This window comes from Lepisma saccharinum, chromosome 5 (assembly GCF_977018435.1).
Source record: "Lepisma saccharinum chromosome 5, izLepSacc3.1, whole genome shotgun sequence".
Taxonomy (NCBI): domain Eukaryota; kingdom Metazoa; phylum Arthropoda; class Insecta; order Zygentoma; family Lepismatidae; genus Lepisma; species Lepisma saccharinum.
This window is the reverse complement of record NC_139233.1, coordinates 50,597,127-50,613,419: the sequence shown is the minus strand read 5'-3', so window position 1 is coordinate 50,613,419 and position 16,293 is coordinate 50,597,127.

Here is a 16,293-nt window from a genome sequence, read left to right as displayed (position 1 = left end):
GCATAAACTTTAGACTTTATGAATACCCAGAAGCGAAAGATCACACTGTGTGAGGTCGCACAGTTGTTTCATTTGGAACGCTTCACCTATCAAAAATGTCAGGTAATTTGCCCATAGTTTCCGTACTTGTAACGAATTTTAACGATCGTCACTCGCTGTTTCGTCATGTAGCGCTCCATATTGACTAACCGCAATGTTCTTCCTACAACATGTGACCTCTCAGAACGCTGCCAATCCTGCGAGGAAAAAATGGCGCACAATTAGAATCCTGCGTTACTTTTGGGACACCCTGTTACTACTATCAATTTTCGATATTATGATCACCTACTAACATACAAAGGGGGAAATCATCAAAATGATCAACAGAACACACTTATCATTAAAGTTAGTTGCTGAGCAATTCTTTGAACATTCCATCTTGTAACTTATGATTTCCAATAAATGATAATGGTTTCAACGATCTCTATTTTCAAATCAAACTTTGCTACGTACAGGAAAAGAAGACGGAATAATTTATTCCTTCAAATTTTATTTAAATCTATTAAGTTATTAAGCCTTGAGAAAATTGCCTGTGGGTAACGTCGAAGCGATGAAAAAATAATAAAAAAAATAATTGTCGCGATCTAGCCTTCATTTGTGTAAAAGTTTATTTTTCAGGAAACACCCTACACTCTGTTCAACAAAGTCAGTGGAAATGTGGTTTTGTCTGGATACATTGGAGAGATATGGCACCTAATGGAAGATATATTAAATTTCACGTAAGTGTCTTGTGTAAGTATTCATTAGTACAGTAAATTAGTGCAGTGTAAAACATATTTCGTAATCTATTCGAGACTGTGGGTCACTCAAATGGTTAGTAGTTATTCTTGCTGTTGTTATTACTACATTGTAAGTACTTTCAAAACAGGAAATTATTCTGTGTTTGTTTCAGATCCATAATCTCGACACCGAAAGACAGAGCCTGGGGTTCCTTGCGTTCAAACGGAAGCTGGACTGGGATGATTGGAATGCTACAAAGACAGGAAGTAGATGTCGCTGTCGCTGCTTTCACAGTCACTCGAGACAGAGGGCAAGTCGTGGATTTCTCAACATCTATCTTCTCCACGAGGTACTAGAATATCTCTTCCACAGTAATTTCTCTTCAACATTTTTAAAATGTAATGTTACATTTAACCTTTATGGGACGCATATGCTACCACCCAAGGGCGTATATATACTTAAGGAGGGGGGGGGGGTGAACTTTTGGCATGATGAGGGTATCAAAATCCAATCTGCCACCACATGATAGACACAATGTTATTACATTTGGTCTGTCTACGAATACGAACTTCTACTTTCCTTACATAAAATGAACAGAAAATTACTTTTAAAAAGTTATATCTACCTCCCCTTTCAATAAAAATTACAATTCTGGAATTAGTATTTCCCTTCTTGCTACACAATGAAAAAGACACCATTTGTGTTGATTTTAATATTTCTATACACAGTCACCGTAACAAAAAAAAAAAATGGGACACCTAAGAAAAAAATCCTAGATTTTTGAGACACCTTAGATCACAGATCCTAGATCATGAAAAACTTACTTCAAAACGTTGCGTGTGTTGCCTAACTCTACGGGGCTGGTATAAGTTGCCATTGAACTTTTTCTATTAAAAGCCCCTTTTTTCCGTAGAGTTCCTTCCACTGCGAACAAGCGACCCAAGATCAAACCGTGTTTGTTCTTGGGAACCTCTCGACGATGAGCGGGGCTCCACTATGTTTCCCCCCGTTTAACTCCATACACACACAACGTCTTGCAGGCAAGCGTGTATTTCAGGAGCTAGATGTCCGAATTTTATTGCAAGTTACTGTACAATTAATAGAGCCAAGTATGTCCCGTTGAATTTCGAAGCCACGATTTAATATTGAAAACATTCTCTCGTGTTCAGTTGAAACTGATACAAACAATTTGTGTATATTGGGTAATAAAGCTGGTCACAATTTTCTACTGGCTCTAATGCAGTCCCAGAACTTAAAGTCTGCCACTTCTTTTGCTACGATCGTAATTCAGATTTGAAAATGTAAAAATTATAAACCAGGCCATCAAATATTTTTGTCCACTGTTGTAAGGAATTAGAGATAATCATTCCACATTTTTGGAATAAGTTGTTGCAGTTTTGTAATTTTTACTTAGTGTGTGGTAGTTTTATGTCTCTCAACATCTTCTCTAAGTAGTTTCCCTGCTTGTGAATAAATTTCATTCATGTTTTCTGCACTCTCTCTCGGTTCTATTAATATCTAAATTCGAATACTGGCATGGTCATATGATCACTGAACAAGATCATAGTCCGTCTTTCGAAGTGTCCGACATACTGTTGTATTGTATGAAAACACTTTCTTTAAAGCAAGTAAAGATACCACAAACACCCCAGAGGTTACACGGTGAAGAAACTGAAAAGCTCGCTGAGATGTTTCTCTTGTAATTGCAATTTATAAAGGTTCTTCAAATTGGTGAATACAATTCCACAAATAGAGCTATTGACTGATACTTTTCTGTCCATCCTCTATCACACAACTGTAGGGTGTCTCATATACTGGCTGTCTTGCACTGCTTTCATTTGAGATGACTCGCGGAAAAAAATATGTAACTGATTTAACAACAGTAAACTTTGCAGTTTCTTAGAACAAAAATTTAAAGTGTATGCTGCTGCTTTTGAATACTTCTCTGAAATGACTGATCTTATCCTTAATTTTATCACTCATTACAGCAGCATCATCGTATCCTTGACCAACCAATCACGTGGCTTCAGCGATGCATTCACTTTACCGCTAACACGTCATTGAACTCAAAAACGTGAAGAGTAACCTTGGATACGGGCCAGGGTTGGTCTGATTTTACCTAATCTAACATATCCAATCTAAAATAGATAAAGTTGAAAGAGAAAGAAAGTTCTGCTAATGTTTCTTTCCTTTTATTTGCAGGCAACAACTCTTTATCCGTCGTCCACCTATGGTGCCAACTCCACTTTCATTCCTGTCTCCTTTTTCAGCGTCTCTATGGATTGTTCTTTTCCTGTCTGCTTCTGTAACTCCCTTCGTGTTGTCTGCTTTTTACAAAGTAGCACGCCATCTTGGTTTGGAGAGTCAAGACGGTCCAGCCATTTTGTCTTCGTACAACTCTGCTCTGTGTGTACATAGCGCTTTATGTCTACAAGGTAAGAACTCCAAAGTGTTATAGTTTAACAATTTCCATTCAAAAAAGCTGTTTTATATTATGGGTGCGCACGCGCGCGCGCGAGCGTGTGTGTGTGTGTGTGTGTGTGGGGGGGGGGGGTTAGTCACAGTGAACACAGAACTAAATATTATAAAAATACTAATTGCGGCTAAAACACCATTTATGTGCCAAGCTTTCCTTGCTTACTGGGGGCGATAAGAGGCGCATTCATGTCACTTCTCTGCTGAAGCTAGAATAAGGTTGCATTGCGGCTGTAACCGATTGGAATATTAAACACACGTTATGTACATGTATGCACATATGGTTATAGGCCTATAGTACAGCACTGAGATACGAATATAAGAAAATAGTTTAAAATTTGAATATTTTTCCTTTCATAAAGATAGATATTGGTTATAAATTGCAGTTGTGTCCACTATTAATATATTTTTAAAAACTAAATCAATAAAATTACATTAATTAGTTTTTCTATGTAATAGCCGTTAATATTTTTAAAATGGTCATGGTGAACTGTTCAGAGCCCATGTGGCGTAACTTCACTTTTCATGAAAATTGAGGTACATGCATAAGTTAGAAGTGTGAAGTATCACATTTCAGTGTTAGAAGTAAGTATCTCCTAAGTTTCAAATTCTTGCTCACAGAGGCACCACTATGTTTGTGCTCCAATAGCTAAACATAAGTGTGCATTTGTCTCGAAACTGTCTTGAATGGAGTTACGTTATTTCTGCCTTCAACTTTTTCAGCAAACTACTTGAATAAATAGCAACGGACTCCAGTCTGGAAAGCCAAAAACAGCGGCAATAGGACTCAATGCACTGACACACATCACAAAACAATACGCTTAATAAAATTGTGAAAAAAATATTATCTGTCCAACCCGCTGAAATTACTGTTGATGTACCACGTCAGCTTTTATATACATTGGAGTACTTTCATGGTTTTCATTTTTAATTTAGGACCAGGGGTGAACCCAACATCCAATGTCTGTCGATTTGTACTGTGGATGGTCATGACGATTGGGCTGGTGGTGAACGTCGGTTACTCTGCGTCTCTCATCGCCCATCTTGCATATTTGCAACCGCAGTTACCTTTCTCATCGCTAGAGGAGCTGCTTACGAAAACAAAATGGCGCTTGCTCTTGATCAACAACACATCAGCAGTAGGGATGTTGAGGGTAAGTATACAGGCTGTGGAGGTCAGTGGCTTACGGACTTAGTAACACCTGTTTGCGAGTGTATACTAGAGACCATAAGGGGAGTAAGACAGTTCAATACACGTTTACCTTATATATCGAAGCGTATCAATGTACACTCGTGTCATCTGTTGCGAAACAATTTTCAGCTAAAATGCAGTGCGCTTTTTATGATTGGCTACTCATTCACAAATGACTATCAGGACGGTTGATAGTGAACAACTACAAAGTGAGACTTGCTATCATCTTTCATGTATGCTGGAGTTCGACTCTCATACGAAATGGTAACTTTCATCTAAACGAAGCAAGTGTTCCTTGCAGAGCAAGGGTGATCTTTATGACTGACCCTTCGTCAATTTAATCTAATCGCCACTCATCCTCTACGTCGCGATTAACTAAAAGTTGACATAAAAGCGACGTAAAAAAACAAATACAAATCATGCACACTGTGAATACAAAACAAAATCCGCCGATCGAATCCTATTGTGGTGTAAGGTAAACAAACTTCACATTGTGTAATTCATGGGGGTATCTTTTATTGCACAACAAATAATTTTCCTTACTTAATTTTAGTGCTGAAACACCCATGTTTTGAGAGACAGAAAAGCTTATTTAGTTCTAGTAGTAGTAGAATACTCTCTTTAAATATATCATTGTGTTTGCAGGGTGCACGTGAAGGGTCTTCTTTGCGGAGGGTCTGGGATGAGCTTGTGGAGCCTGAAATGGACACCAGCTTCGTGGATCAAACTCAGGAGGGCCTACAACGGGTAGCAGCGGGAAAATGTGCGCTACTTACCAGAGGCGAAACTGCTCCTTTCCTTATGGGGCCATTGTTTTGCAAGCTGATGGCTCTGGATAAGAAATACCTCTCTAGACCTGTGGCTTTTGCCTTTGTCAAGAACTCGCCGTATAGAGAGATAATTAATTACAAGTAAGCGTCCACTTTAGTTGCTCTAAGTTGAATGTAAGTAGGAATAGAAGAATGATTGTTTGAGTGTCCAATAGATGTCACTTGTGTCCACTAGGTTAGGATGGCGCAGAGAGAGATCTAGGCCGTTTCCGAATCGGCATCTGTTGAATTTCACCCCGTACCGTTATAGTCCGAATCCTCGATGTAGGTGGATTTGGTGGGAAAGGTGGAAGGCGTGACAAGTGCATACTTCAACTCGCTGTAGCCCTATGCTCGGTAGCTATATTGCAACTTTCACTCTGTAGGGGCAACGTTTATTACTAGGGTTCGAAAGATGAAGACCTATAAATTGCCAAAAAAAAAACCAACTATAAAAAGACATAAAAATATTAAAAAAAACAAAGGACCTAAAAACGGAAAAAGGACGTATAATGTGATCCAAATTAATTAATAACTTCAGTTATCCTTATCTAACTTGAGATCTTTGTAGGCGCGTGCTGTCTGGTCGTATACACCATGCTGAAAGCTACAAAACAGAGAAAGTTGCCACTTACAGCGCGACCTTCCAGACAAGTTAGGGTTAAAGGTACTGCTTCAGTCGTCCAAAAATGTTTTTATCTCGTTACAGAGATCGGTTCAAATATATTTCTTTCTTTCTTTTATTTTGTTTACTACAGAAAGGATGGTTAAGAGGTGATGAACTGATGATGATTCGAATTGAGAATGGGCAATAAAAACGTAGTCAAAAGAAGGTGAAGTTGCAAAAGAAACCAGTTAAGATATAAACAACGGATAAAAAAGGACCAATAAGCAAAAAACGCCGAAAAAGGCAAAAAAGGACAAATAAAACCCACCTTTTTCTGGCCTACAATGACCCAAAATGAACATATATTATGTTGGGCCTCGTCTTCGGACACCAGGGGAAAAAAAAGATTTTTTCTCAACTTCCGAGCCCTATTTATTACCTACTCTACAGATTCGGACACGGTCCTAGTATAAGGAGAGAGGGGGAGGGGGGAATAAATAAATTGTCTGTTCCTTCTCCCTCTCTGTCTTTATATTTTCCTTCATGCATCAGTGTAACTTTGTGCAGGAGGGGCAGAACATGAATATAGGTACTAGAAGGTTTGAAAAATTCGCCTCCCCTTTTGTGCACGCTGAGTTACACCACCGGAAGGGTGTGAACCTTTTAAAAAAGCCGTCTGTGCACAATTCAGTTATGCTCGTTCTCAATTAAAGTAAAATTTGAATGTTAACTCTTTACCGAACGATGGCAACATGTGCGATAAGAAAAAGGAAGAAGCTGTAACAAAGATTATACTGTAATTATCTTCCAAAAGATAAATGTATCGGAATCTCGACAAAAGGGTTAAGTATTTCTCGGTATTATAAATGAAATCCAAGACCAGGAGACAGTAGCGTGCGGTGACCATTTAGATAGCCGAAGCACTGAATATATAATTTTTAAATAAACAATAGTACATCAAGGGGCAGGCTTGCCTTGATAAAAACACCGCACGCCACTGCTTTGCAGCATTTTAGTCTTTCACGGGCTCCGCAAAAATGCCTCTCGACACTTTCGGGAAGTCTAATTATCATGAGAGTTATGCAAAATTCGAATTGCATTCCGAAGCAGTGCTACGGTAGCTTATGAGGCAAATTGTGCACACTTAACTTATACTTCCTTCCAGTAGAGGAACTGGTCTAAATATGGGCTAGCATTTTTCTTTTCACATAAATCACACCTAAATTTACATAAAAGAGTAGTAACTACGATATAGAAATCTGAGATATGTTTGCTTTATAACCCATGGGCGCAGTATTGTAAAAAATAACATTTCACCTTTTTATCCGCCTTTGTCTAAAAGTATGCAAAATCGATGTTTGTGAAGTTGTGGTCCAAATATAGGCTACCTTTAAAATTTCTATTTAAAAAGTAAAATAAATGGGCACAGCAAGAGAAAAACATTCTACAAATATCAATAAACAATCATTTACTGCGCATGCACACAAAATATGAACAAAGTTTAAATGTTTTGAATTTATTTCTTTTTTGTAAAATTTAGTTCCTTGTAAATTAGAAAGGCCAGAAAATGACAATTTTTCTTAACTACAGTTTCAGGAAACTTGAAGGTAGAATTTTTGCCGAGTTCAAAGGAAAAAAAAAACTCGTGTTTCACTTGAAGTTACTTACAAAAGTCACACACATAGATATCTGTTTCAGCCCCAGCACATTCATTGTGTGCCCACATTGAACACAAAATACACTGTATCCAAAGTTCCCCTTGAGTGTTGTCTGAAAATGTCTCAGAACAAAACATGCAAGCTGCATCATCATCTCCAGGATTTTCCTTTCTTACCGATAAATCCGGAACACTGCTACTGTCACTAAGTAATAGCTCCCTCTCCGATTCCTCAGAGTCAGATGCGTGTCTTGCTCTTTTCAGCTTTCTTCTCGCCTCCACTTTGCACGTTTTCTGATCTCCCTCTTCACAAAACTTTAATTTCTTCTTTGCTTTCTTGGCCTTTGATTTCTGGAACGACTCTGACAGAGCATTTTTGTATGGTGTACCCAGTAGCGAAGCGTGGTGTCGCTGGAAGGGTAAGTACAGGCGTGAGAGTTCGTGTTGTTATGGATGCGACTTTTTTAAAATATGAAAAATATAACCTTTAAAGTTATTTTTCAAAATTTAACAACATATTCTTGCATCTATCAACGTACCTGAATAGTAACTCTTGATGTGTGTAAACTCGTAAATCGCATTTCTTGATTTTATTGTAAATTGATGGTTTAGATGTCATTCGAGTGGCAGTCCTCAATGTTCCGATGTCCCTTCTTTCTTCCTATGCCCGGTAATAGGCTTTTATTCCAGAGTAATACAAGTCATTATTCCCCTTGCTCACTTCACGCTCACAACAATGAAAGTCGGGCCCCGTAGCGGAGTGGTTAGTATATCGTGCTACGACGCCAAGGGTCCTGGGTTCGAATCTTGGTCTGGGTATGGATATTTCTGAGTGTCCGTTCATCAATTTCATTATATCATCACTCATCCCCATCTTCGCAAATTAACCAAAAGTGGCACAAAAAGCGAAGTGAAATAAACCAAATCAATCAAGCAACAATAAAAAATAAAAAAATAAAATGAACGAAGATAAAATATAACAATAATACAACAACCACAACGCAACAGGAGTATATCGAGAAACGAAGACGCAGAACACTGTGATAGAAACATTTTTTCGCCCTCGGAACAGATTGTCTTTGCAATTCTACCCTCACTTTCCCTTTCCCCCCTCGTTGGACACCCCGAGCTGGACAAGAAACAGATGTGAAGCCCAGTTTGTACCGTGTGTGTCCAGCGTTCCCAACCTCCCAATCAGGAAAAGTGTGCTGATTAAACTCTTACAGTTTGCTAAATGTAACTAAATTGTGCTCGGATGACTTAGGTCTTAAAATCATTTTATGCATCTATTTGGGGGGAGTTGTGATGTGAACATGCGTTGTTGATTACTTAAATAATATTGGTAATTTCCCCCATTAAATTAATTACAATGGTTTAACCAATATAATTGGTTCAATATAACGCTTGAAAAGGTTTGAGAAAATTCGACGACTAAGAAAGGCGGCTGCTTGTTTTATCTGTGACCCCAACTTTCTAGCAATTTCCTTCAATAAAATGTTCCTCCTGAACTAAGTAAGGAAAGATAAAGAAAAGATGAAAAGGAGACGGTGGACCAGATGTGGCTGGATCGGCATGCTACCTTTTGTTTCAAACAAATAAGATCTGCGATTTTTTAATTTTTTTCTCCAAAATATATTCCTCTGAATTCAATTTATCTGTCTCCCAGGAACGCATGTTTGTAGATGTTGCTATATTTTACCATTATGCCAAACCCAGGGTGCTAGGTACCAACAAAGTTCAAATTGTACTACGTTTAGCACAATTATGCTTGGGTTGGCATCACTGCGTGAGGCCGGACTCACTGTGTCCATATCGGGCGAACGCGCCCCTGAAATTATGCTTTCCCGCATGAATCATATAGAATGTTATGGGACCAGCTGAGGCTCTCGGAGAAGGGGCTCGACATGCGATGGTAGAGCCCCTGGCAGGGATGGAAATTTGTGGAAATTGTCGTAAGGCCTAGAATTTTAGTTTTCTTGTATTAAGGCGTCGTTTAATGAAATTATAAGTAATAAAATAATCCGTAATAGCCAAAAAATATATTAGGGTAGGCCCGGCCTCGGGCCTCTTATGACGCTTTGCCACTGGGTGTACCAGTTATATGACATGCACCAGCAGACCTGCGACCTTGATTACTGTTTTTCCTCTTGATGATCGGAACAGGTGCAATATCAAATGGGCTTACAAGTCCTGAATGTCCTGCCAAAGACAGTTGATCAGATGTGTCAACAACAAATTATTATATTGTCGAGGATGGAATTGGGTCTTGAGATGGTGACTGCTTGTGGCTATTTTTCTCCACATCTAAAGAAGGCAAGCCAGCGTTTACATGAGATATAGACTTTCGAATACTGCAGATTGTTTGTGCTTCATTCCCGGCTGCGACAAAATCATCTTCTGAAAATATGTCCTTGTTGAAAGGATATATTTCTCTAATTCGGAACCCGTTCACTGCAACCTCTGCTCTTTGAACCTTTAAGTAGGCTTTTCCAAACCGCTCCATGATATCGTAAGGGGTAAGAGCTCCATGGGAGTGCAAGAGAGCATACCACTACTCATTACTATAATGGTCCTTCAGAGGACCCATGAAAGCCCTATCCAAGGGCTGGAGTTTGTGACTGTAGTGAGGAGGCAAGGAAATAATGCTGATGTGATTTTCACGAGCAATATCTATCACCTCCATGTTTCGGACATGGCTGTAATGACCATCTATACGACGCACGCTTTTAGAAGCGATATCGGGCGGGGCCACGCAGAGGGTGTGTGTGGCGATCAGCCAATGGCAGGAGTGCAACGTTGTACAGTTAGGAGACTGCGGCGCGGAAGTTAAAAGCCGTGTTCTGTATTTTTCTTGCGCGCAAGAAGTTTTCATAAAACTCGCCACTTTAAGGTTCATCATAAGATGGGGAAAGACATTTTGAACCTGACAGTCCAAGTCCCATGAATTTCCGTCGCCTACAGCCGGAGTTATCGTTCCTTGAAGAAACAAGGGAAACATCACCTTTCATTTCCTTCCGCCTGTTTTTTTCGTTGCCACCGTGTTGACGCAGCTGAGTTGTTGTGTCTAGGGAAAACTGTGGGTGTTAAATTCGCCTCGATATAAACAATGACCCTTCATTGTTCTGGGCGTTCTCGAACATTGAAAGTCTGGGTCAGTTTGAGTTCAGCGTTTTCGTAGCAAGGCCGGTGTAAAATTATTCGCTTATCGTTCACTCGTGCGCCACAAAGAACAGTTTGTGAAAATATTAAATACAGCCCTTTCGTGCGATAGTGTGTGTTCCGTGTGTTCTTTTTATTTTAAATAATGTCATTATCAAAACCTATGAGAGCGGTGATGAATAAATACCTTCAAGCTTCTTTCAGGTATGGGTTTCTCGTATATGTTACAGTGATATGATATTATAATCCTGTGTAGAAATATTCGCTATATTATTTCACTGTACTCATATAACAGTTGGGCTGAAAAGTTCGTAGGCTGACTCATAGATGGCGTTACTAGAATTAAATCCATGTGATTTTTACTTAGTACTAACCTTCAAAAGATACGTGTATAAATTTCACAGCTGCCGGATAATTAGTTCGTGAGATATAGCATTGTGAGTGAAGCAGCTTTTGTTATTGTGAAAAAATGGATAAAAAAGAATTTCGTGTGTTAATAAAGCATTGCTTTTTGGCGAAAAAAAATACTGTTGAAGCCAAGGCTTGGCTTGATAAACATTATTCGGACTCTGCACCAGGAAAATCAACCGTTGAGAAGTGGTTTGCTAAATTTAAACGAGGCGAAATGAGCATCGAAGACGATGCACGCAGTGGACGCCCCAAAGAGGCTGTTACCGACGAAAACATCAAAAAAGTCCACAAAATAATTTTAAATGATCGTAAAGTGAAGTTGATCGAGATAGCTGAGACTAAAAATATCAAAGGAACGTGTTGGACATATTGTGCATGAATATTTGAACATGCGAAAGCTGTGTGCAAAATGGGTGCCGCGCGTGCTCACAATCGATCAAAAGCAACAACGTTTTGATGATTCGGACCAATGTTTAGCGATATTCAACCGTAATAAAATTGCTTCCTCATCCACCATATTCTCCAGATCTGGCCCCCAGTGACTTTTTCCTGTTTGCAGACCTTAAAAGAATGCTCGCTGGAAAGAAATTTAGCACTGATGAAGAGGTAATCGCCGAAACTGAGGCCTATTTTGAGGCTAAAGAGAAATCGTACTATAAAAATGGCATCGAAAAATTGTATGACCGCTATAATCGTTGTATCGCCCTCGAAGGCAACTATATTGAATAATAAAATCGAATTGTCAAAAAAATATTTTTTAGTATGTTAGCCTACGAACTTTTCAGCCCAACTGTTATACCGTGCAGTGCATGCATTATCAAAATAATGGACACATCTCGAATTTTCTGTCCTTCCCTTGCGCTAGCAGTTAGTTTGGCAACAGCGCAGTAGCACTGGCTGAGTATTGGCCGAACTCATGTTCCTTCTAAAAGCGTGCGCAGTATAATATCAACAAAACAGGTGATTCTTCTGTGGGGTGAGCCTTTTCGACGAAGTGTCGAAGCCATTTGCTGAAAAGACTAGCTTGTACCCAGTCAGATGGATGTGGCTCACTAACGGAACCACTTGGAGCTCCCTTCGTTAGCTGTTTCGACATATTAGTTCTGGAGAAAATAAATATAGGTGGGATGAAGTCGCCTTTAGCATTCATACAAGCAATAACAGCCATCGTTGCTCCTCGCTCCGCTGAAGTTAGAGATCCGATCTGTCTCTTTCCTTTCCTGCCGATAACTTTTGGTATTTTGCTCTGGACCACCGTAAGGCCTGTTTAGTCTACATTGTACACACGGTCTGCTGAAAACGGGTGTGTACGATAAGCGTCTTCTAGTAGATGGAAGAATTTGTTAACATTTTCCTTGTTGAAACCAAGAACTCTAGCACATGAAGTTCCAGTGGGTTTGCGGATTGAAATAACTTCCCTGTGGCGTTGAAGAAAAAGGTCAATGCACGCTCTTCCTGCTTCCTCTGAAGTGAAAGGGTGGGGCACATGATTTTTCACAGCTAGCTGGTAGACCAAACGTTTTAAATTCATACAAGTGAATCAAAAAAAACTTGCTTCCATATATAGAAGATATTCCACAAGCATCTTCTCGACCTGTTCACCTATCACTAGTTTTCTCCCAAGTTTCTTATATACTGCTTGCTGTGGAGAGAAAAAGATGTCCTTTCTGAGAGTTTGTAAGGTTGTAGAGTGCATCACACATAAATTTGCCGTTGCATAGAAACGAATTTTCGTTTCGTCTCCCTCTCTCTTAGCATCACGTGTTCTACCCTGCTCGAAAACCTTCGCTATTGTTGCCATATTGTCATTCCATTCCTGGACACACTCGCGCAAACATCATTGAAAACAATTGAATAGCGCTCCAGCTCGCGGTTCCCATCGTTCGGCAGGGACGGTAATGTGGCAATATAGCACGGCGTAGTGGTTGCTTCTTTTATGCAGTGCATGTTCATTGGCTAGCTAGTAACTAGTGTTGCCAACTGTAATAATGAAGCACTATTTCTGTCACGGAAGGGGAAAGGCAGGTAAAGTGGCGGTGAGTTTTGTTGGATTGGAAGCACCATATTTTTATTTTATACTAAGTATTTGACCGGTTTGACGTTGTGTGCGTGTATTGCGTGTGTGTATGTAAAAGTGTGTGTTTGCTAATGAACGTTAAATTCCATAATGCCTCCAGTTCTGTCGAAGTTGAAATCAAAAACCTTGCATAGCCAAGCTCGGGAAATTCTAAGCAACGTGCACGAGTTCATGAAGGAGGAAGCCAGTCATGGTGTTAGCATCCCAATAAAGCATTTTGGCAAGAGAGCAGCGAGCAGCAGCAACAAATTGTTCATATTTCATAATTTTTATTCAAAATAAATAAATTATGTGGCTCCAACATCATTTCAACTCTGGCTCCGGCACGTGTTCTTGTAGAAATTGCATAGAGGAGGCTGTCATTTTTGCTGCTTAATGCGATACATATTGTTTTCTGTGTTAAAATTGCCATGCTTTGATGGGTGACCAAGTTCATAGCAGGGCCGGCGGAAGGGGAGGGCGAACCGTGCCATCGCCCAGAGCGGCAAAATTTGAAGAGAAGAAAAAAATAAGCCTATTGAAAACTGTGATCGAGCGAGATATTCTTTTGCGCTGAATAGTATTGAAATAGCATAAGAAGTCTCATTATTTATTTTATATTTTGATGTTTTAGTTAGGAATATATTGATTTTCAATTTTCCGTTGCTGCGTAATGACTGGGGGGGGTGGTCGAAATAGAGCGGCATCTGCCGCCACCTCCCAGGGAGGCAAAATGCCCTGGTTCATAACAAAAGAAAAAGCCGCGCAGGTTATCGTCTAGTGGCAGTATATGTACTTGTTATTGTTGTGGAAGCCGGCATCCTTTGTAAATGTACAACAAAGGCAACCTACTGTCGCCGATCTCAGAGAGGAAATAATAATACTGCTTGAGGAGGAGTGTTATGGTGCAATTGTAGCGGTTTAACACGTTGGCATGTTATTATCTGCCGTTGCAGTTCCATACCAGTGTATACGGGTTTTGGGAGTGAAAAGTTAGAACGCCACCAGTGCACTAATGCAATGAAAAATAATATATATATATATATTTATTTTGTTTGAAATCACTCAAATAAGGAATCGTATGAAGAAGTCTTCTTTGCAGCATTTTTGGTAATTTTACTTATGTGTTAGTTCATATTAATCCTAGTCCTGGTATAATGCATGACGTTTAAAACTCAACGTTAGATATACCTGAATTCTCTAATTTTATTGTTGTACGTAACAGCTGTGCATCGGCGCACTGCAGCGATTTTTCTATCTGCTCCATTAGCAACACTGCTTCTTTAGTTGTTTCGCGCATCGCACGGCAGAAATATCTGCGCTGGACTTCTACGGAAAACACTAAAGCACTTTACTGCTTTTAAAGTCCCCATCCTCTTCTCTCGAACTGCATTAATGGTTTTGATCATATCTTCAGCATTCCAACACTTTCTTTTCTTTTGTAAGCAGGGGGCGCCAGGGGGGCGCGAGGGGGTGCTTGCGTGCCCCTTAATTTTCTTCCGCACTCCCTTCAGCACCCCCTACGTTCAACTGAAAACACTAACATTAATATGTAATATTATGTCATGCCGTCATATTGAGCGCCGAATGATAGGTACTGAAGTAAGACAGTTATTATTGTATGCAACAGGTAAGCACTGAAAGAGATGCCGATACTTTTCTGTACTGGCGGCAGCCTCTGTAAAGATCAGCGACCGTTTTTTTTTCGTCTGCATTGTTGATATGATTTTTTTCTTCTTTTGTTTCTTCAAGTGGTCTGTTCGTGGTTTTTGACAAATGCCTATAGCTTAATGTGAGTTATGTATTTTCTTTTTTGCATTGTTGATAAACGGTTTACTTTCCGCCTACTTGTTCTTTCTTACACTGGAGCAAAAATTCAGCTGCTTTTAAAGTATCACCAGGTTGTGCTCGGGAAATTATTTAATGCGAGTTGTAACATGAAGGGTAGTTTCCTTCTTAATACGTTCTATTTATTTGTTCCACATAACATGTTTAGTAAACGTACCATTTCAAGCTTTATCAAAAACTGTTAGGAAGAGGCAAAATGTTCACGAAGAAGTTTTACAGTTCGTTGTTGGGGATAGTGCGGCAGAAGGTATTTTAAAGTTGCTACGTCCTTCGCATTTTGTCTTGTGGCAGACGGAAGGTATAACGTAAGTAGATGTTGACCCAGCCAGTGGATGTTGCTATTTAATATTCGCAATTAATTTCTATGTACTTATAACTAATTTGCACGGGTTTTAATTAATTTGCACGTACTTAGAATTCATTTGCATGTACTTAGAATATTTTACATTTATGTATTTGCATGTTTATAACTTTTTATGAATATATAATTATTTATTTTATGAAAAATATGTATATAGAAGGTAATTAGAGGTACTAAACGCTATGCATATGGTTTTATATTCATTACTGCAAAGTATGTAATGTATAAATCCATAATATTAATGTTTATAGTATTGAAAATAAGTTTTCTATGGTTTATGAACCGCTATGAACGGTGGTAATGGGTGTAGGTACAGGTTCAATTACGATTGGAGTAGAGCAGGTGGACCGGTTCAGAAACCGAAAATGAGGCTCGGTGAGGCTCGCCTTAATGGATTTCTCTCGTAAGGCATGAGCCTCATTTTCTCGCAGTGTTGCCAACTCGGACGAGGCGTAGCCTTTTACGGTGTATGTTAACGGTTTGCTCTCGTAAGGCATGAGCCTTATTTTCTCACAGTGTTGCCAACTCGGACGAGGCGTAACCTTTTACGGTGTATGTTAACGGTTTACTCTCGTAAGGTATGAGCCCCATTTTCTCGCAGCGTTACCAACATCTTACTCGAAAAAATCACCAAGGTTTTTATCTTGGTCTAACTTCATCTAAAGCAAGGAGCTGGCAACACTGCTTGAGGCTTGCTTTGCAGTATTGCCAACATCTTACTTGAAAAGTCACCAAGGTTTTTATTTGGTCTAACCTAACCTAAAGAGTAGGTGGAACCCTACGTTCTGGGCCTGCCCTTTGACCTACTTTCTCGCCTTAATGGATTTCTCTCGTAAGGCATGAGCAGTGTTGCCAACTCCTCACTCGAAAAAATCACCAAGGTTGTTTTTGGGTATAACCTAACCTCAAGCAAGAAGCTGGCAACACTACTTGAGGCTTGCCTTGCAGTGTTGCCAACT